Source organism: Carassius carassius, chromosome 20 (genome assembly GCF_963082965.1).
Source record: "Carassius carassius chromosome 20, fCarCar2.1, whole genome shotgun sequence".
NCBI classification, from domain to species: domain Eukaryota; kingdom Metazoa; phylum Chordata; class Actinopteri; order Cypriniformes; family Cyprinidae; genus Carassius; species Carassius carassius.
The window spans coordinates 18,640,881-18,663,329 of NC_081774.1; the positions used below are offsets into that span (position 1 = coordinate 18,640,881).

The 22,449-nt window shown below is 36.3% G+C and overlaps 1 protein-coding gene across 3 annotated transcripts in view; it reads right to left on the reverse strand.

The window, feature by feature from the left end:
- Positions 1 to 22,449, reverse strand: part of LOC132096582 (protein FAM110B) — a 61,939-nt gene that overhangs the window by 13,676 nt on the left and 25,814 nt on the right. The window contains exon 1 of one of the 3 annotated variants that reach the window (XM_059502029.1): positions 21,030 to 21,148. The exons of the other annotated variants lie outside the window; for them this stretch is intronic. The gene's annotated coding sequence lies outside the window, so the exon portion shown is untranslated. Of the gene's footprint in view, positions 1 to 21,029; positions 21,149 to 22,449 lie in introns of those variants that run through there. 3 annotated transcript variants of the gene reach the window in all.

The following is a 22,449-nucleotide window of genomic DNA, read 5'->3' on the forward strand; positions in this document are numbered from 1 at the left end:
ATGAGAAAACCCTGGTGTACACTCGCTGCTCCAGGCTCAGCAGTTTAATGAAGCAATAACCACATTTTTACCTCAATCAGCGTTATGGCTTTTGCACAACCTAACAGTGAAACACAGACTAATCAAGACACATAGATGAGATATTAAACAGGCATTTTTATCATGTCATCGCTCCCTAGAACGTTCAACACAGGGCACAGTTCATGTGATGAATGATATTAAGGTGCAGAACTCACATTTATAAACAGCTGCTTCATCCAAATATTGCACTCACTTTGAGTTAACACTAGGGCACTCACAGATCCATCAACAGAATGCAAGGCATCTACTTTGAGAAGCTTACAGAAACAATTGAGTGATAACCAATGGCTCTAGATCTATATTTCTTGGGTGTGAGGATCTGCTTCAATGGCACAGGTCCAGATGCCTGACAGGAGTGGGCGTCTCACACGAGGTGCTAGAATGCAAGATCTCTGGCAGTGAGTGTGCGAGAAGGTGCACTCGGTTTTGGGATGAGAATACTTCTCGGTGATAAGCTTCCAAAGAGTTAGCAATTACAATGTATTTCTACTTTCTAACAACAAATGCATACTTACTTATTTAAAATATTTACCTATATATATTTACTTAATTTTTAAGCAAATTACAAATACTTGTTTATATTTGTATTTACATTTAATCATGTAGCAGACATTTTATCCAAAGTGACTTACAAATGAGCACAACAAGAAGCAATAAAACCAACAAAAGAGCTATAATATGTAAGTTAAATAAAATAAATAAAAATGTTTTATTAAACATTAAGCAAATAAGTAAAATATTTTAAAAAATTATTAAATACTTATTTAAATATGATAATAACTATTATCTATATTTTTATGTAGTAATGATAATAATAATAATAAGAAATAAGAAATAATATTATTAATAATAAATCATATTAGTATATTATTGTTATATTTACTTATTTACTTATGTGTATATTTACATAAGCAAAATTATTATATATTTTAAAAATCACTAGTCAGTAGGATTTATTATTGTTCAATTATATAATAGCAATTATTATTATTATTATTCAAATAAATCAAAATAAATAATTATTTTGCAAATATAATTATTTCATTTATTTCAAGTAGGGCTGCAACTAATTGATTATTTTGATAATTGATAACTTGATTAATCTGTCGATTATTTTTTACGATTAATCGGTTTTTGTACTTAAATTGTAGTTTTGCCCATTTTTTCCCCTAAGTAAATTATTAATAAAGGGTCTTTATCATTCAACGTAGACTTTTTAGAGATTTTAACCATTTTGCATTATCATATCCTCATCAAAAATATACCTGGAGTTGTGTTTTATAATGTGTTAATAATCCTTTGTCGAACTCTTCTGCAATCAAAACACTGACCCATATGTACTCTAGCAAATTTCACAAGGAGATTTCAAATAATGTTTTCACCATGGCAGTCCTTAGAGCTCCTAAAGTAGTTTAACATCCCGAACAAAGCTTATTAAGGAATCTTTCAGAACATATTTTCACGAAGAATAAGGATAAAACAGAATAAAATTGCAGTACATTGCATTTTATTATTTTTTTCCTGTAAACACACAGCCTATACCTGGGAAACAGCTTCATAGCTTAAGCTGTGAAATTGTAAACAATCCTTCGAATAAAGTGCCAATGGCATGAAACCTGAATGGAACTCACATTTTAAAGTTAAATCCATCAGAAGGTTGTCCAGAATAAAAAATTTGACACACACAAAAAACCTGCTGTGTGAAAAAGAGCAGTGAATACTTGGAACAAAAGTGCATTTCAAATACATTTAAACATTTACCTCTCTCATTCAGTCATAATTAGGCTGCAAGACTGAATTATGAACTGGTAAACGACAAACTGATCACAGAACATGTTTGCAAAGCTTTAAATGTTAACGGTTAAAAAGCAATGTTATCAGCTTTTACGACTAAACATTTGCAAACAACATTGTACTGGAGAATCTGCACAAATAAGTTCAGTAGTGCAGAGTTTACAGGTTACTCTTCTTTTCTGAAGGCTCAAAGTAAAGTACTCCCACACTTTGGATGACTTTGTTCGATTAGTTTTAACTTTCGCTTTTTTCTTTTTCTTTCTCGAGCTTACTCCACTTCCGCCTGCTTCCGCCATCTTGCTGAATGCTAGTGATGTGTCGTTCGTGAATGAATAGTTCTTTTTGAACGAACCTTTAGATGAACGAATCGTTCTCGTTCACGTAATCCACTGACTCATATTTCTCGTTCACTGAAATTCCTCCCTACACAGCAGCGCGGCGCAATTAGCAGTGCATGCGCAGCTCGGTGAACCTGTCAAAGAGTTACTCAACCTTGAGCCAACAGCCTTCGAGTATGACATGTGACGGAGCATGTGATTTGTTGAATGTAGTGAACGAATACGCCCTTCACTGAATGAGTTTCATATGAGTCTGAACGAGATCTAGAGATATTGTTCATGAACAAAATGACTGAACTGGTACACATGTTGTTCGCAAGCGAGTTGAATGAACGGATACATGTCGTTCGTGAATTAAATGAACTGGTACATAGTTTATCTCGTTCGTGAACTAAATGAATGAGAGTAAACCGGGTCAAAATGCAAAATGCAAAAGTGCAGTTATAGGTACTGTGCACATACGTTTGTTTTCATATTTAGCATACAGAACATAATTCCACGTTTAATCCCCGATTTATGAATGTGAATATATAGGCTAATATATGAACTGTCTGACCAAACAATTAAAATGCTAATTATGCAAGAAAACCTCGTGCCTTGTTCATCTGAACAACTTAAATATATATTGAATGCGATTATGCACACATTTGAATAAAGCCAAATAATTTTTTGTGACAAGTGAATACTTTCGTTGACTTAAGACATAACACATATGACAATCTTTTTTGGCACCTGCTGGCATATTTTGTGTAATACGAAGAAATGGTCACTGAACGAATCAATGAAAGAATCTGAACGAATCATTTTGGTGAACGAACTAAAAAAAATGAAAGAATCATAATTTCCACCACTACTGAATGCTGCGGAGACTGATCGGGAAGCACGTGACATAAAACGAGGCCAGTTATACATACAGATGGTTGGTATGGGAACGCCCCCAGGAACGCCCCATCACGTGATGTGAATTTAGCCCCTAGGGGGAAAACATTACCTTGGCGCCAATTGTTTTCTGTACCGCCAATAAACGAACAAATTATGAATTGAAGTTCTACATCCTTCCTAATTAACAACAGAAACGGAAAGGATGACAAAATGGCTACAAGCAATAAGTTGTGAGGATGATCAAGGGAAGTTGTGGAATCCCAAGACTAAGCATGCGTATGTGTGCAGTCGGCATATCATCACAGTAGGCTATGTTAACATTGTGTTCATTATTAACGTTATCAAAACTGTGTAAGGTTGTTTCACAAAGTGGCATGCATATATAATTAGCATTATCATTCTACCTTAAGCAAAACTATGTCACCTAGTGTCGAACCTAAACTCACATGAAAACGCATCTGCCGTATACCCACTAGAAAAGTCCAAGGATTTCCGTATACCCACTTAAAAAGCATGAGGATAGGGCTGCACAATTATGGGAAAAGATGACATTGTGATATTTAATTTTTCTGCGATATATATTGCGATATGAAATCTAATCAAATTTTTTCTTACAAACAAAAATGGAGTGAACACTTACATTCTCATTTTAAATGATTTAAACATCGACGCCATCGTGTCAATTGATCAATATATGCGAGGGAGAGAGAGCAAGACAGCTCACTCTCTCGCGCGCGCTCTCTCTCTCTTGCGCGCTCTCTCTCTATCTCTCTCTCACGCGCACACTCTCTATCGCGCGCGCGCTCTCTCTCGCTCTCTCTGCCCGGTCAAAACTTTCACTCTATGATGGTTAAGCTATGCAATTAATCTCCAAATCACATTCGTCAAGGGCCGGGGAGCAGCTGGCCCGTACAGTTAATGAATAACGGATCAACTACGACTACATCACATCCTGCGATGTGACTATCGTGGATTCGTACATCGCGATATCGATGCTTAAACGACACATCGTGCAGCCCTACATGAGGATACATAACAACTTAGTTGTGTGTCAAAACTTTCCCACTTTCATTCATAAATTCACCCCGAAGCGACACCGATCAAATCGCGGAATCTAGTCAAAAATGGATCTTGCTATATAAAGCTGAACGTCACGGAATTTGGCTATTTTTGAATAAATAAATCTAAAGTAGGGCTGTACAATGAATTAAATATCGATATGGACTAGTGTATATGAATATTAAAGTTAAACGAGACTACAATTGTTCTACACGTCTCTGAGAAGGAGCGCTCAATATGTGCATTTTTGTCATTCAAATACACACGATGTTCGCTGTGTTTTCCCCCAAGCCAACTCCACCCCCTGCACGAAATGAGCCACTTACGGCAAATAAAAGTTATTTAGCAACTAATCGATAACTAAATTAGTTGACAACTATTTTAATAATTTAATCGATTTTAATTTAATTTAATTTTAGTTTTTTTAGCACTAATTTCATGGTAGATATATTTAAATTAAATTTAAATTAAATTTAAATTTAAATTAAAATTACTGAAACATTTAAAAGTGACCATGAAATCTATTTGTATTGACAATTTGTATTTATTTTCCATGCAATATTTTTATAGATCACATTATTTTTTAAAACATTAAATTAGCAAACAACAATGATCCAACCATTCCAAAGATTTCACTCCACATTTTGTCACAGATTTCACTCAGATTTATATCACAACAGGGGAGGAAAAAAGTATCATTTTATGCTGACTTTAAAAATGTGTATAACATCTAATTGAGAATTTAAATGAAAACAAAGATAAAATAGATTTAGCAACTTAATCCAACCATACATTCAGACTGTCAGCCCAAAACGGATTTTGTGCATATCCGGATGGAATCTGATTTGAACAACTGACTGTCTACACAATGCATCGCAACTGTTCATATCCGATTTGTGTTTTCGTTTTACTGAATGTGCGTTGGTCACTATGGCAGTGCCATTGCATTTTTATGAATAAAAAAAGATAAAAACAACAATAACAGCAATACAGTTTGCAATACAGATATTGTATTATGACATGACAACATGTTGCCGTCGCACTGTATTATTATTATTATTATTATTATGGTCTTATGAGGCAGCATCAGAAAACACAAGAAGCTGGAATGTGTGACTATTTCGTGCTGACATCTCCGCTGATTTCAACTCTCAAAGAGGTGAGTATAATAGCATTATATTGTCTTTTTCCACTTGACTACAGTTCGCAACAACACAAGCTTGTTTCTGCAAAGACATTTATAATGTTTTATACAAAAACATCTGACGTGTTTACGCTTTACATGGTGTGAGAACATGAAAAAGCTACGCTAAATCCGATCTGAGCAGTCACACTGAAACAGATTTCCAGGAATGCGATTTGAATAAGATTCCAAACCACATACGAATTTTAGCTCAAAATGGATTTGCACAAATAGGATTTCATGTAGTTCATTGCCATTCAGACTATTTACCATATTTTTCAGACTATAAGTCGCATCAGTACAAAACTACGTCATGACGAGGAAAAAAACATAAGTCGCACTGGACTAAAAGTCGCATTTATTTAGAACCAAGAACCAAGAGAAAACATTACCGTCTACAGCCGCGAGAGGGCGCTCTATGCTGCTCAGTGCTCCTGTAGCATACACTGAGCAGCATAGAGCGCCCTCTAGCGGCTGTAGATGATAATGTTTTTTCATGGTTCATTTCTCTCGGTTCATGTCAAATTAATTTTGATAAATACGTTGCACCTGACTATAAGTCGCAGGACCAGCTAAATGATGAAAAAAAGTGTGACTTATAGTCCGGAAAATACGGTAAGTATGATCGGATTTCAATCAGATTTGCACAAAAATCAGATTTGGGCTGACAGTCTGAACAAGACTCAACAATAGTTAAAACCCTGTTTATGTATTCATGTAGATTTAAGAAACTTCAGAACACAGAGAAAGCCTTCGCTTCTCGCGTGAACATTTGACATTCCGTTCAGGCAGCGCTCCTCACAGAGCCAACCACCAACTTTCACAGCTTCATTTATATGTGAACAAACACCAAAGCCTGCATTATCATTCCAAACGAGTCCTGAGCCATGAATCACATACAACAGCAGTTCCCAAATCTACAGCCAACAATGTCAACTTCACTTACTACAACACTAGTGTTCCACTTCAGCATGAAAGTAAAGAACAACTCGATCATAGTAACATCCCTAAGACGATCTGTAGACATCAGTGAAGCTAAGACTCCAGACATCAAACATCAGCCAGATGCGAGAATACCATTATACCGCTGAATCTAAGTGCCATTTATGTCTTTCAACACAAACTCTTCACCTTGGATGCTACTTATCTTTGATGGCACTCCCATCATGCCGTTCTGCCACCAGCAGCAGCAGAATAAGCTTGTATCTCTCAAAGCTCCAGTTTTAATGAGTAAACAAGCTACAGCAGGGAGATTTTACATCAGTGGCTGTCAACTGGTTTTTGTTTTTGCTTCATGATTTATTCATGATCATATGGCAATCCAAAAATGTGGACCTGGAAATACAAAATTATTAATGAGCTTCAGTAAAAATAAAAACAACAACAATACTAATACTAAAAATAATAATCATTTTGGCTTTGAAATGTCTTACACTTTAGTGGTTTCAATACAGGGCACAGTTTCTCCATCCTTTATGAGCCAATAAACCCATTTAATTTGCGATCATTTTAAATGAGATGGTTAGTTGTATTTAAAAAAAAAAATTAGCAATTTCTTTCCCTGCATATTGTCATCTTAAAAATATATGGTTATCTTAATTAAAGAAAATAAAAAAATTACATTTATATTTATTTTATGCCTGCTGTCCACATCAGATCAGATTTTACTTTAGGGTGCACTTCTCGCTAGGGCTGTGCAAAAAATCGGTTGCGGTCGTTTTTCATGTCCGCGGTTTGAAGCAACCCCAATACCAATAACGTGATATTTAACCCCTAAAATGCAAATTTTACCAAGGCAACCCTGCCCAAAAAAACGTATATTTTAACCCCGGGAAGCAATTTTTATCAAGGAACCTCCTGGAAACGTGCTTGGGCTAGTTTTGGACTAGTTTTGAGAAGCAACTGGGCAGGATTTATTGTGAAAACCTGGCAACCCTGGTTTGAACGCATGTGCTGGAGATATACTTCTAATTACAGGAGCATCTTTGCTGATGAGATGCACATGAAAATAGCATTCGATTTTTTGGAAAGCCCTACTTCTCGCCATTAACAAACCATTAACCAGAGGTGGGTAGTAACGAGATACATTTACTTCGTTACATTTACTTGAGTAATTTTTTGGGGTAACGAATACTTTTCGGAGTATATTTAAAGATGAGTACTTGAGTAAATTTTGGGGGAAAAATCTGTACTTTTACTTCGTTACTGTGGGCGACGCTCCTCTCGTTACTTTATCTTAATGCAATAAATGTTATAATGCTTCAGTTTATTCCAAACGCGCCGTCTACTTTTCTCTGGGCAATGAGCGATGCCCATTCACGAATGATTCATTCTTTTGAGTCAATTCTGTTCAAAGGCTTGATCAAACCAATTGGCAAACGAGTGAATTGGTTCATGAATCAGTTTGAATGAGTCGTTCAGTTCCCTGCCGCACGCGCTGAGCGTCTGAAGTGGTTCACTCAGAGTTGTAACGTTTAAGAACAGAAAGAGCGTTGAAAACGTGGCTGGAACTGCACTGAATTGAAATCTGCAAAGGCTATTATTTGCTAGCGATGGAGATCCTTATTAGATGAACACCGCGTGTGCTGTCTACTGTTCAACAGGTAATAACTTGGGCTACATTCGATTACAGTACACGATACCACTGTGATATTAGTTTGTTGTACGTGTGTGGCTTATAACAGAGGGGAGTCAAGTTGAATGCAGCTTCCAAAAGACAAAAAATAGCCGATTAAGATTTTATTAATTTTAATACAATCACACTGGTGCAAGTACGTTCAGCGAGTCATATTATCAGCTGCTAAATTCAGATCTGTGATTGCTTGCTGGCGCTTAGCCAGAGATAGATGCGTTTATACAGCGCTGCGCATTATAACCAATCACACATGATTCTTTTGAGCTTATTAAAGCATTGGCCAATCAGAGGCGTTCAGATGAGTCATCGCTAAAATGCCGGTGCTTCCTTCACTCGCTGACTGAATACCTCTTTCTGGCGAATTCTCTCGCAGGAACAACAAAGTGCAGATGTGTGTACGAATCTTTAATTAAGATATTGATTTCACAGTGTTAACAGTTTCAGTGATTTTAATGGGAGTTTCTGAGAGTGATTGAAATCTAGACTGTCAGTGAAAATTATCTTTAATAATGTAAATGTTATTTGCTCTCTTTCTGAACAATGAAAGATTAGTAGCAATATTTATATCACATTAACTTTCAATGTTAAATTCACATTTAATATAAAGTCAGTCGTATTAAAAATATGTTATGGCATGACACCTATATCTGTTACTTAAGTAAACAGACAGGGTTTTATAATAAGTTACATAAATTGGAGTAAAGGCTGATGAAATATATACATTTATACACGCACACATACATTACATACATTTTATCTATATATCTAAATAAAAATAGGCTCAGTATATATGACCCAAAGTAACTAGTAACTAACTACTTGAGTAGATTTTTTATCCGGTACTCTTTTACTCTTACTCAAGTAACTATTCAAGACTAGTACTTTTACTTTTACTTGAGTAAATATTTCTAGAAGTACTTTTACTTTTACTTGAGTACAGTTTTTGGGTACTCTACCCACCTCCGCCATTAACTATACAACTTTTGCCTCAAACTCCTAATTTGCTGCTTATTAAGATGTTAAGTTTAGGTATTGGGTAGGATTAGGGATGGAGAATATGGTCATGCAGAATATGTGCTTTATAATTACTAATAAACAGCTAATATGTTAATAATATGAATACTAATAAGCAACTAGTTAATAGTGAGAACTGGTCCCTATATTAAAGTGTGACCCTAATTATTAGGTTGTGACCAACCAGTTATACCACTGATACATATGGTGAGGAAGAGATGATGAGAACATCAGACAGGATCTTGCACTAAAGAGAGGAAGCTACAGTCTGATTGAACCTGGAAGACCACATAATCAAAAGCTCCATCTTGCAGAGGTAGGTCCAACATAGTGAAACATAAAAGGAACCACTTAAACAATTCACAAGGAATCCATCCCTGCTTCTCTTGGGACATCTGATGGTTGGGAAAAAACAAAATACTACAAACTTTAAGAGGCTGTCTTTAACTCAAGTTTTCCTACAGGAAAGCAGGACAGTCCCAAACCACCAAAGGAACATTCACAATCGCCAAACACCAAGGTTTATTTTGAGGAAACAGGTTGGAGGTGTGGTGGCTTCTGCACAAGTCCTTTTGTTTACCAACAAGGCCAGTGTGGGAGAGGCTGGCCTCCTTTGAGAGGGGAGATGAATAGGTTTGTTAGTATGTTAAAAGCCGGAAACAAGGAGCGTCTCTTCACTAAAACATCCTTACAGCAGCTCTGGTTTGAGAAAGAGGCCAAGTTATGAGCCAGCACCCAGAACAGCTTAATGAGACCTTCTACAGAGAGGGCGGAAACACTTATATGAACACACACACACACACACACTTCTGGAGCACAAAGCCCAAAATTACGTTTCTGTCATACCGTTATGCCAATGATGGGTGATTTTGAAAAATTGACCAGACTCAAATATTTTGTACCAGCCATCGAACTGTATTTTGCATCCTTTTTATTTTTTAATAATTCATTTATCCCCATAACAATGTGTTTCTTGGTGTTTTGAATATTTAGTGAACAGTTATTGTGTGCTCTAACAGATCAACATTACCTAGGTTTGATGGTTTGAGTTCAGTAAGTTTTTTTGGAAAAGAAATGTATACTTTAATTCAGAAATGATGTATATGATTTAGCAGAAGTAACAGTAAAGACATTTATAATGTTCTAAAAAAAATTATTTCAAATAAATGCTGTTTATTTGAGCTTTCTAATCAGCAAAGAATCATGAAAATGATTTCGCAAAACTATTAAATATGATTAATGGTTTCTGCAAAAATATAAAGCAGCATAACTGTTTCCGAGCACCAAATCAGCATATTAGAATGATTTCTGATCATGTGACACAGATGAAAATTCAGCTTTGTCATCACAGGAAAAAAAAATACATTTTTAAATATATTAAAATAGAAAACTGATCAAGTAAATGTAGCCTTGGTGAGCTAAGAGACTTTTTTGGAAACCATTAAAAGATCATAATGGCCCCCAAATATTTGAAAGGTAGTGTAGCATATATGAGTTGAGCCATTCTCAATGTTTATGACATAGCACATCTTAAAAACCAAGACAAATCTTGTCCAATAATGTCATGAAAAGCCACCGATACGGAATGGTATCATACTGACATGTGAACATCAGTAGAGCAGTGAAGGAATTTAAGGTGAGCTGCTGTTTGTTTTATATAGAGAGGGAGGTCGTGCAGTCTCATCATTATTATATCGGACACATGGGAGTCTGGGGACGGATCAGAAAGCTACAGGAGGGTGGGAGCTGAGATGGAGAGAGGACATATAGTGCTGAGTAAGGAGTGCTGCAGTGCCCGTCTGCTGCCTCATGATCTCTAAAGGTTTCGTCAATGCTCAGCCGGCCCTCATCTCTCACGCACAGGCCAAGGGCACGGACGAAAGCACAAGCTTTTCCATAGGAAACTCAGCTAAAGGGCCATTCAATGCTCCAGTGACTCGGAAAAAAAGAACCTGATACCATTCATGTCAGTGCAAAAATAACTTTTTATAGATTTGTCAGGAGACAAAGCCTGCTCAATCTGTTGCCAGCATCTTTGATTTTAAGAAGAAATGTAATCTTGTGAAATGTATTTAATCTTTGATGAAGTAGCACAGTGCTGGTATTATGTAAAGCTGTGATAAATCAATGATGGATGGAATATCAAATAGCCATGCCACATGAAAACCAGCTGGAGACTCGATAAAACAAAACAATCCAGATGTAACATTGACGTGTGCACGCTGAGACACATGTGTATCTGTATGATCCTCAGTGTGTTTGCCCATTCACTTTCAAACTGATTTCAAGAAACTGCTAAATATTTTGGGTGGTGCACAATACCCCCTTATGAATAATGGCACTGAGGTCTCTGTTTACTAGAAACAAAACCTTCTCATGCATCATATAAACCAGCTGATCGGTAGTTCATTATGCAATATGCCATCATTACTGAGGAATGCTGGTTAAAATAATGGGAATTAATTTAATTGATAATTTTCTCTACATAATTAGAGCAATTTTTGCCTGGCAGTTTTCACCCTTTCAGCTACCAAAATATCTCAGTAGCATATCACATAACATAAGGGAGAGAGAGAGAACACAAAGACCCACTGAAATCACAACAATATGACAGGATAGAAAGCCAAATAATTGGAGAGTAGAATCTAGGATGCAAACATTATGCATCTTATATCGTAAAAAAGTATCCGAGCACATATACTTATTACTTACACATGAATTATCAGATGACCTGAAATAGGGATGGGAGGATCGATCCTGAAATGTGGATACTTCCGAAATTTATTCCATCTTTTGTCAATACTTACATAATATCAATCATATCAAATGTTTTGTGTTTTTTTTATTAGACTAATTTATTTTGTATAAAAATGAATGCATATCGTGAACATTAAAGTGCGAAAAACCTATGATATTAGCCATGTTAGCAAAAAAATTATATATAGCAAAGATAAACACACACACACACACACACACACACACACACACACACGTCTGCCCACTTCCACCCACTCCTCTCTAATCTAATTACAGCCTCTCAACCAGCTGCTTGTGTCGGCAGACAGCAGCGGCAGGACGGAGGTCAGTGCAGAGTATCAGCTATATTACATTTTCATAAACGAAATCTCTCGAAGACAACCTGTTACCGCTGTTCTTTTAATAAGTGGACCAGCTGGACAAAGACACTGTAGATTCAAACCTCACCCAGTCTATTCACTAAAACCACAGTCGTCATCATAACCATACCTTCTAAATGCTTTCACACACAAAAACTAGAGCATTAAGCACAACACCACATTCTTCCCCGAACACTGAGCCATACACATTGGATTCTCAGCTCTGTCCAAATAAAATAAAACAAAGCAGGATCAGCAAACGTGAATAGAGGTGTCAGATATTCCTCTTCCATGACATCACGGAGTGCCTCGAGCACAGGTTACACCATCAGCAACATTGTCACAAAGTCACGAGTAGAAATGGGAATTGATACTCACATACTCCAGGACTCAGAAGTCACAGCAATTAATTGTGACATTACAGTGCATTTACAAGACAGCAATGCACCAAAAAGTGAAAAAATTAATTCCTTTGCATTTTTGAAAGGTTTGCATACAGACAACAACATTGTCGAAATGGTCTCCATTCACACATATCCAAGAAAATTACTAAGAATGCTGTACTATGCATGCCAGGCCAGTAGTTGGCGACATCACAACTTTTCTTGTTAACAACTGTTTCTTGAATTTTCTTCGGATAGTAGTATAAAACAAAAAGCAACTGTGCAAATTTAGAACTGATCCCAGCCTATCCCACCCCTGGTAGACTTAAAAAATAAATAAGTAAAAAATAATAATAAATAAAATTAAATGAACTATAATAATAATAAAAATAAATTAAGTAATATTAATACATAAATAAATAATAATACAATTATTTTTACGAAGATTAAAAAAAAAAAAAGATGACAACATTAAAAGCTGAAAGCCATAAATTTACAGTCTTCACATTAGAAACATGTATACCAGAAGTTTAGCGTTCCATTGAGATAATTTCCAACAAATACACAGTCCAGGTTTGTCTGTCCATTGTGTAAGGAGGATTCCAATGGTGGCGACATCACTTCTAAAGAAACACTACACTTCTGAACACATACCTAGAGACCGAATACACAATACACATGTTCATGATGTCATTGCTTTCATAAGTTTGTGCTTTGTAGTGTACACAGAGACGGTTATGGTAGGCCTATTGTTTTTAAAAACTGAAGCCCTCATTTAAATGTTATTTCAAAAAAACGAATTGGAGTAAAACTATAATTATGTAATTGTAAAGTTTTAATTATTATAAAAATGTCACTGAGTGTAATTAAAGTGTTTGTATACAAATCTGTTCATTTTAACTTTCAAAAGTAATGTAGTACCAGCATTACTTAAGTTTTTACTGTACTGTATGTACTGATGTACTGTACATGATTTATATCCAAATTATATATTTTTTGAACTGCAAGCTTGTGAACCGAAAATCTAATTGAATTGTGAAATTTGTGTCAATACCCAGCCCTATTAACCAAATAGTTGCCAGTAGTCATCGACTTTCATAGAATTTTTACATTTGTAAAACAACATTTTTAAAAATATATTTTGTTATTTATTTTTATTTTTTTGGGTGAACTATCCTTTCAAAAACAGTTTAATTATGACACGCATAACAGCCATCAGCAGCTTTGTCACTGCATGTCACCACTAGTCATTGTTTCTGGCATTCCGGGAAGCCCTGGTAAATAGGGCTGCACGATGTGTCGTTTAAGCATCGATATCGCGATGTACGAATCCACGATAGTCACATCGCAGGATGTGCGATGTAGGCTGTCGTAGTGGATCCGTTATTCATTAACTGTACGGTCGGGCCAGCTGCTCCCCGGCCCTTGACGAATGTGATTCGCGGATTAATTGGACAGCTTAACCATCATAGAGTGAAAGTTTTGACAGGGCAGAGAGAGAGAGCGCGAGAGAGAGATAGAGCGAGAGAGCACAGTGTGAGAGAGAGAGCGAGAGCGAGAGCGATAGCGATAGCGAGAGAGAGAGAGAGAGAGAGAGAGAGAGAGAGAGAGAGAGAGAGAGAGCGAGACCCGGCCGCACGCTCACTGTCTTCAAACAACATGAGCGCTGTCTTGCTCTCTGTCCCTCGCATATATTAATCAATTGACACGATGGTGTCGATGTTTAAATCATTTAAAATGATAATGTAAGTGTGATCACTTCATTTTTGTTTGTAAGAAAAAATTTGATTAGATTTCATATCGCAATATATATCGCAGAAAAATAAAATATCGCAATGTAATTTTTTCCCAATATCGTGCAGCCCTACCTGGTAACATAACTGCATGTTGACACAGACCATTTTATGCATCTAAAAATGAACAATCTGGAGGGAAAAGGGTTGTAAATAAATTGCACCAATGAATAAAGCATCACATTAAATAATCTGACATCAAAAACAACCTGACTGCTGGTTTCCAGCCAATCAGAAGTCTTTTCCTGTCAATAATTTCACACAATTTTGCTAACGTGTCTTAAGAGGGTGGGAATTTGGAGAAAGGGGGGGGGTCTAATTTAGTTTTAAGTCTAAGGAGGTCTGTAATACCTGGATAAAGATATCCTTGGGTCACTCGAGTCTTAGAAGGGCTTAGCCTGATGTGGCTCAGAACAATACTTCAAGTCATGAGTTTAAACCCTACACAGAAACTGAATCTATTTCTGAATAGATTTGGTTGCATTTTATTTTGTAATTTCACTGGAAGGGAGAGTGTTTGGATGAGAGAGTTTATTGGATTAAATTAAAGGGATAGGTTACCCAAAAAAAAAAGAACGAGTCAATCATTCGTTTGTTATCTGGCTCGGTTCGGTGTTCCTCTTCAGTTCTCTCTTCACAGCAATTCAGTCAGTGTACTGTTTGAGTAAATGAATTACTCCGGGATATTGGTTTGTTTTAACTCAGAGGGAGTGTCAGCCACATTAAAAAAGTTATTTGTGGATTAATGCTTATTGGATATGCGAACCATTTCAAACGATTCATTTCGATTTGGTGAACTGGTTCAAGAAGATCCGGTTACATCGAGTGATATGTTTGCGAACCGGAAATCACTAAACTGCAGTGTTTTGAACTCTCTCACAACAGACCCGGGAGAGAAGACAATGCTGAATAAAGTCGTAATTTTTGCTATATTTGGACCAAAATGTATTTTCAATGTTTCAAAAAATTCTAACTGACCCTCTGATGTCACATGGACTACTTTGATGATGTTTTTATTACCTTTCTGGACATGGACAGTATACTGTACATACGTTTGCAATGGAGGGACAGAAAGCTCTCGGACTAAATCTTAAATATCTTAAACTGTGTTCCGAAGATAAACGGAGGTCTCACGGGTTTGGAACGACATGAGGATGAGTCATTAATGATATAATTTAAATTTTTCGGTGAACTAACCCTTTAAAGTAAGGTCTAGCAACACCTACAGTACATACCAAAAGTTTGGGCACACCTTCTCATTCAAAGAGTTTTCTTTATTTTCATGACTATGAAAATTGTAGATTCACACTGAAGGCATCAAAACTAGGAATTAACACATGTGGAATTATATATGGAATTATATACATAACAAAAAAGTATGAAACAACTGAAAATATGTCATATTCTAGGTTCTTCAAAGTAGCCACCTTTTGCTTTGATTACTGCTTTGCACACTCTTGGCATTCTCTTGATGAGCTTCAAGAGGTAGTCACCTGAAATGGTCTTCCAACAGTCTTGAAGGAGTTCCCCGAGAGATGCTTAGCACTTGTTGGCCCTTTTGCCTTCTGTCTGCGGTCCAGCTCACCCTTAAACCATCTCGATTGGGTTCAGGTCCGGTGACTGTGGAGGCCAGGTCATCTGGCGCAGCACCCCATCACTCTCCTTCTTGGTCAAATAGCCCTTGATGCTTTCAGTGTGACTCTACAATTTTCATAGTCATGAAAATAAAGAAAACTCTTTGAATGAGAAGGTGTATCCAAACTTTTGGTCTGTATTGTATGTAGTAGAGCCCGACCGATATGGATTTTTGGGGGCCGATGCCGATGCCGATATTAATTTGAAAAGAGCCGATTTATAAGCCGATATTTTGCTTTTAAAAATAATCTGGATATTAGACCCATTTCCTATAAACTGCATTTACACAACATTCAATTGCAAAATATCTGCCTGTTCTATGTATGTGGGCTGTATAAACCATTTTCCAGAATGGACTATGTTAAAAAAAAAGCCTTAGATTACAGTCTCAATGATTAAACAATTGCACATCAAAAGTATATATTTTTTAATGATCAAAAAACAGTCTGGTTTTAAACATTTAACACTTTTACTTTCTTCCAGTTGAAGCTGGTTTTAACAGTCTGTGTGTTTACTGTAAATAAATTATAATACTAAAGTTAAAGTATTTGCAGAAGTAGTCCCACACTTTGCTGCTACAGCATTCACCTTTTTCAGCCATCTGTAGGCAGAAAGAGAGATGGAGAAAGAATAAGCATGTGTATTAATAATATCACCATGTATCATTACTCATGTCATCATTAGAATTATAATAATAATAAACTGGGATCTCCTACATAGGCAAAAATGAGAAATATATATATATTTTTTTATTTGTCAAGCAATAGGTATTACCTACTTATATTTAACAATATTATTTCAACATTTTCCTGTTATGTCTGTAAAGCTGCTTTGAAACAATATGTAAAAAAAAAAAAAAGCGCTTGTTCAGCTCACATTTATTTACATGTCCCCTCTGGTTTAATCATTTCTGACGCACCTACTGTAGTTACTGTAACTACTCTATATTTGCTCTCACAGACACATTCACAACAGACCCGTATATCTTCTCCTCTTCTCTTTGTGCAGTCTGAATCAAAACATCGTCTTGCCTACTATTACCGGAAGATTACGGAAACAATTCGAAGTTGAATGGTTAACGTTAGTGTCATGAACACACCGCTGTCAATTTTGAGAAGAACCACCTTCAAACAAGTTAATAGCAAGCATTTAAGGGGCCTGCTAAAAAGGAAGCTATTAGCGTTAGAGTAACTTAACCAGCCTGAAATCACCAAATTGTTCTCTGGACCTGAGGGTAGCCTCTTCTTCCTTGCTTCTCTCTTAATTCTCATCAGCAGGACTAGCGCTATCGCTCGCTTCTTACAACGGGACAGATACATGTTTGCTGCTGACCGAAAGGAGGAGGAACAGACTATGAAAGAGCTCCCGCTAAACATTTTAAAACTCCGCCTATGCCATAGCGCAGCGCAAATCGCGTTGTATCTGAAGGGCAACGCTGAGCCCAGCGGCAAGCGCCGTGCGTACCGCGTCCTGTGTGAAAGGCCCAATTACGCGGTCATTATGTGGGAAACACACCGCAATAGAATAAGAATAAGTTAAACGCTAACGTTATAGTTTGACCTCCTATTAACGTTTGCGCTCTTCCACTGATAAACATGGTATTAGCTTTGTGGCTAATCTAATATAGCAATGCATTAGCGGCTGTAAGTGATGTTACAGAATATTTAGAAGTAATAATGATAGGACCGTTAGCTAGAACTACCACACAGTTTTTATATACAGGGTATGAACTAAATCTACAATCATTTCACATGACGAATGACAGACTCACCATCAAAACAGTTGATCGCTTTCTTCTGTAGTGGACTTCTGGCGCTGTTGTTAACTCTGGAGCTTCAGAGCTCCCTCTGGTGGGCACACTGTGCAACACTCATAACATGAGTGAAGCATGAGACTCTGTTTCTCATGTTTCATCGGCCGTTATAAATGACGATGCCGATTTAAATGCAATTAGCTTATATCGGCCGATAATATCGGCCGGCCGACATATTGGTCGGGCTCTAGTATGTAGCAATCTGTTAGCATTCCCATTCATCTCAATTAGTTTCTAGCATGTAGTGAAAGCTGTGAAATGCAAAACAGCAGACAATTTGGTCACTGTCAAAATATCTTCTATAATATAATAAAATATTTACAATATATATTCTGCTTGGAAAAACTGTCAGAGCACATGGCAACTTTTAAATAGCTGTCAGTGGGAAAAATATGCTTTTTGGGTCCAGATGGTATAGCTACAGTATCTATCAGCATGGGCTAACTATGCTATCCAGCTAAATCTTCACTCCTTGGCCAAGTCTGTTGTAGGTTGGCAAAATAGTTACCATTGCTTACAGCTCCTTTAAAGGGGTCATATGATTCAATTTCATGTTTTAATTTCTCTTTTGAGTGTTACAAGATGTTTGTGCATAGATAAGATCCCTAAAGTTGCAAAACCTAAAGTCTCAAACCCAAAGAGATATTCTTAATAAAAGTTAAGACTCATCCAGGCCCTTCTAAAATGCCTCGTTTAAACACTCCCCCACGTCTATGTCACGGTGTGGGAAAATTTGTATAACACCACCCAAATGTTCACGCAAAGAAAGAAGGCATAACTTTGATTCTTGTTAAGTTGTATTGCTGTTCCCGCCGCCATGTTGTGGAGATGCTGTGTGTTTCATTGTGAAAGCGAAACTACTTTGTTTGGTCTTCCAAAAGAGGACTAGAAAATAAGTTGTTAGGTTGTATTTACAACACTGTTCCAGAAGAGTTCAACTCATATATTGCAATTCCATTTTTGCATGGACAGTCTGGGCTTCTGACTCACTGTCTGTAAATACATTTTCATATTTAAAGAATTTGCCACTGACAATTCAAATGTGAGCAGTGTAGAGTAGTAAATGGTTTTATGTGTACGCCGCACGATACACAAAGCAACACGTAAAAAGACAGTATAAGTAATTATAATCCGTAATTATGTTCCCACTGGATGCAAGAAATGCCTCATTAGTAATGGGTTTTATTGGTTTTGTCCTGTCGCGCCAGGACATGGCATCACAATATGGTAAGGGGCGTAACATTTCTGTCACACGCTTGAGGTATCCGGCCAATCACAACGCACTGGATAACTGGCCAATCAGCGTACACCTTGCTTTTCAGAATGATGTGCTTTGTAAAAAATGTATGTGTTTCAGAAAGGTGGGGCATAGAGGAGCAATAATAATGTAAAGTATGTGGAAAATAATGGGTTTTTTTTTTACTTAAACCACATAAACACGTTGCATTACACCAAATACACAAAATAATTTTATTTTTAGCAGCATCATATGTCCCCTTTTTTAAGTTTGTGCTAATTTATTCAATGTATGGATTTACTGTGGGATTACTGCTGCTGCTTAAAAAGGACATTTAAATCTCTCTGAAGCTAGAACTTCTGTTCATAATGAAGATTGTAAATCATAAATGCATGTTCATCAATTACTGCCTATTAAGCCTATTTAGCTACATGCAACAAAATATGACTCACATTTGTGTATTTTCAACACTACAGCTGAACAACATATATAAAGTGGCTGTGGATGCATGGGCCTGTAGATGTTTCCTGCAATAGGGAAGGTTGGCTCCCAAAAAAACCCCACTGTGAGTCATGGATTTTAATCCCTCCATAAACACAGTTTCACCTTTTTCCAAGTTGTGCTTCTTGAATGCAGTGTGAACATGCTGAGAGAGTACAGCCAGCTTTTGTACAGGAGAATGTAATTTCCACAAAGAAAGAACATCCAGCTTGTTGCTGATCTGTTTGATGTTGTTTCAAAGTACCCAGTATGTCACAGCACATACATAAATTAGGAAATTATCTAAAGTTGAGTTTACGCAGTCGTATTCATGCAGTTTTGAAACACATTTGCTGTTAGGTTGGAATTCAATTCAAAATGTTCAAGGGCATTCACAGGACAAATGCATTAAGACTCATGACTCTCATGAACTGCTTGTCCTACAACAACTGGATCAATGACAAATCAGGCTGTCCAATATAAAAGAAAAATATAATATGCACTATTCATTCAAAAGTTTGGGGTCGATAAGATTTTTTAAAGGTTTTATGCTCTTATGCTGAACAATTTGATCAAAAATTCTGTAAAAACAGTAATCGTGTGAAATATTAAAAATGAATATTTCAATTAATAAAAAAAGACTACAAATGTTTAAATACAGTGTATTTAAATGTAGTAACATTAATATATTTTACATACAACATGAATTCATGTAAAAGAAGTACATCTTAGTATTTTTTTATTATTATTATTATTTCTTAGAATTAATCCAGAATATTTTTTGCATCCCGAAGTTTCCGAAGACAGAAGTTTCAGAGGACAAAATTTCCTAAAAAACAAAATAAATTTTGATTCGAAAATTAAAACATGTATTCCAGTCACTGCATGTTTGAATTTTAATGTATTTTTTAAATTAATATAACTAGGTCTGGACAAAAATAAATAAATTCACATCAGGCAATCAAGGAAGATATTCATTCTCCCAAAATAAGTTGTTAATTAAATTCAAGAAAGCCCCTATTAGGCTTCCAAAAAGGTGGAAAATTTCCTGTTAATTTCAGAAATATTTCAGAAAATTTTGAAACTTTCCAGGATTTGGGGAATATTACAGGGACTTTTGGAAAGTTTCTGGAAATCTACTGGAAAATTTCCACCCCTTTGCAACCTTATACATCAAGAAACTTTGCATTTCATCAGTTGGGTCTGTTCAAGGCTAAACTTCTATCGCTTGCTGAGGTGATTTATTGCTCTTCACAAGAAATGGGTCTGAATCTGAATAATCCTCTCATGGTCATTTATAAAGTGATTAATTCTGGCAGTCATCCATCGTTCCAGACAGACAATAATACAGGTATAATACAGGTATACACAAAAGCCCAAATCAGTCTTTAATATTTAGTAAGGCTGAACTACACATGTAGTGAATGACAAAGAAAAGCTGTCTCACTCAAACAGTGTTTAATATATATATAAAAAAAGTTAAATTACGACATTGGGAACTTGATGTTCATTTGTAATTATACTACAACAGTACTGAATACACTAAAGCACCTAAAAGCTACAGAAAACCTCCAAAAGATACTCACGTGATGAAAATTCCTTTGAAATCCACACAGAAATTACACATTTCCAAAGTTGGCGTACAAGGAAGCATAGAATCACAGTACACATCTTTTGACATATTTTATTGATGGGTTTCTCCCCGTATCGGTGGCAGAGGAATGATAGTGTCCTTCAAACTAAACGATATCTTACAACCGACTGGATACACCAGCTAGGATAGCAATTAGCACTCAATCAACTTCTATTAGTCTAATACAGTCTGACTGCCTTCCTTAATCACAGGTCAACATTAAACAGCTTACCATCTTTCCTTAAGGACTGCACTTTAAAAAACATGTATGTGATAACCAAAACTTTATGAAAGTGCAATATGTTGCCGCAAGACCATGTACAGGTCATGTATTGGCCCACAGAGATGTAGTCTAATTGCTGTTCAGAAACAGTGCCTACAGCCAGAAAGAGTCGAGAAACATCTTAATCGTATCAGTGGAGATTGTAGGACAGATTTCAATGGGATTACAGTGTCATCGCCGCTCTCACTGCCCACAGAAAGTTCAGTTAAAAAAAACATGGACATACAAGGACAATTTTTAAAGACCTTAAACCAGACTATTATGTAACTGGCCAATGAGAGGAAATATATGCTAAACATTAGGTTGAGAATGAAGCGTTAAGCAATTTCATCTCAGGTTGTATGATGTTATACAAGGCCATGCAAGTTGTTAAAGCAAAAAAAAAAATGTTGGCATCAAATATAGTGATTCACATGCAATGTTTAACAACAGCTAGTGAGTCATTTAGAGCTGTTCCGACAACTGTGAGAATCGGGCTATTTTGTGACCATAAACAAATATTGTACGGTTTCTTATGTGTGAAACAAAACTGAGTGAAACACTGCCTAATATCAGTCAGTGCAATTTGTTTTCTGCATAGCCTGACTCCCTGGAGGCCTTTATAATGTCCTCAGGTCAGACAGACCAAATGTTCCCACAAGAATTTACAAATCAGAAACATAGTGCTTAGGGTTTGGGGGAAAGAAGCGCCATTCCCCCATCCTCGCTCGTGACTGATATCACGGCTGAATGCAAATTATCATAATTGATGGATGGACATCTATGCCCCTAAAAAGACATCAGCAATCCGGTGCAGAGAAAAGAAAACTAAAGACGGTAAAAAACTGGCATAAAGTTGGCTTGATGTTTGATGTACAATATTCGCAAAATTTAGGGACCGCCTCTGAAGTTACATGAAAAATTGTTATACACTTTTCTAATATTAATAGCATTTAACAGTCATAAAAACAAATGTTAAATAAACAGTTAAGTGAACTATTAATCTAGGTGTCACCTATAATGCACACCTTTTACATTTTTCAGATTTATTAAAAAAAATAAACTGTAAATCATATGTAAATTATGCTTCTTTGTCACAACAAATGGGCTC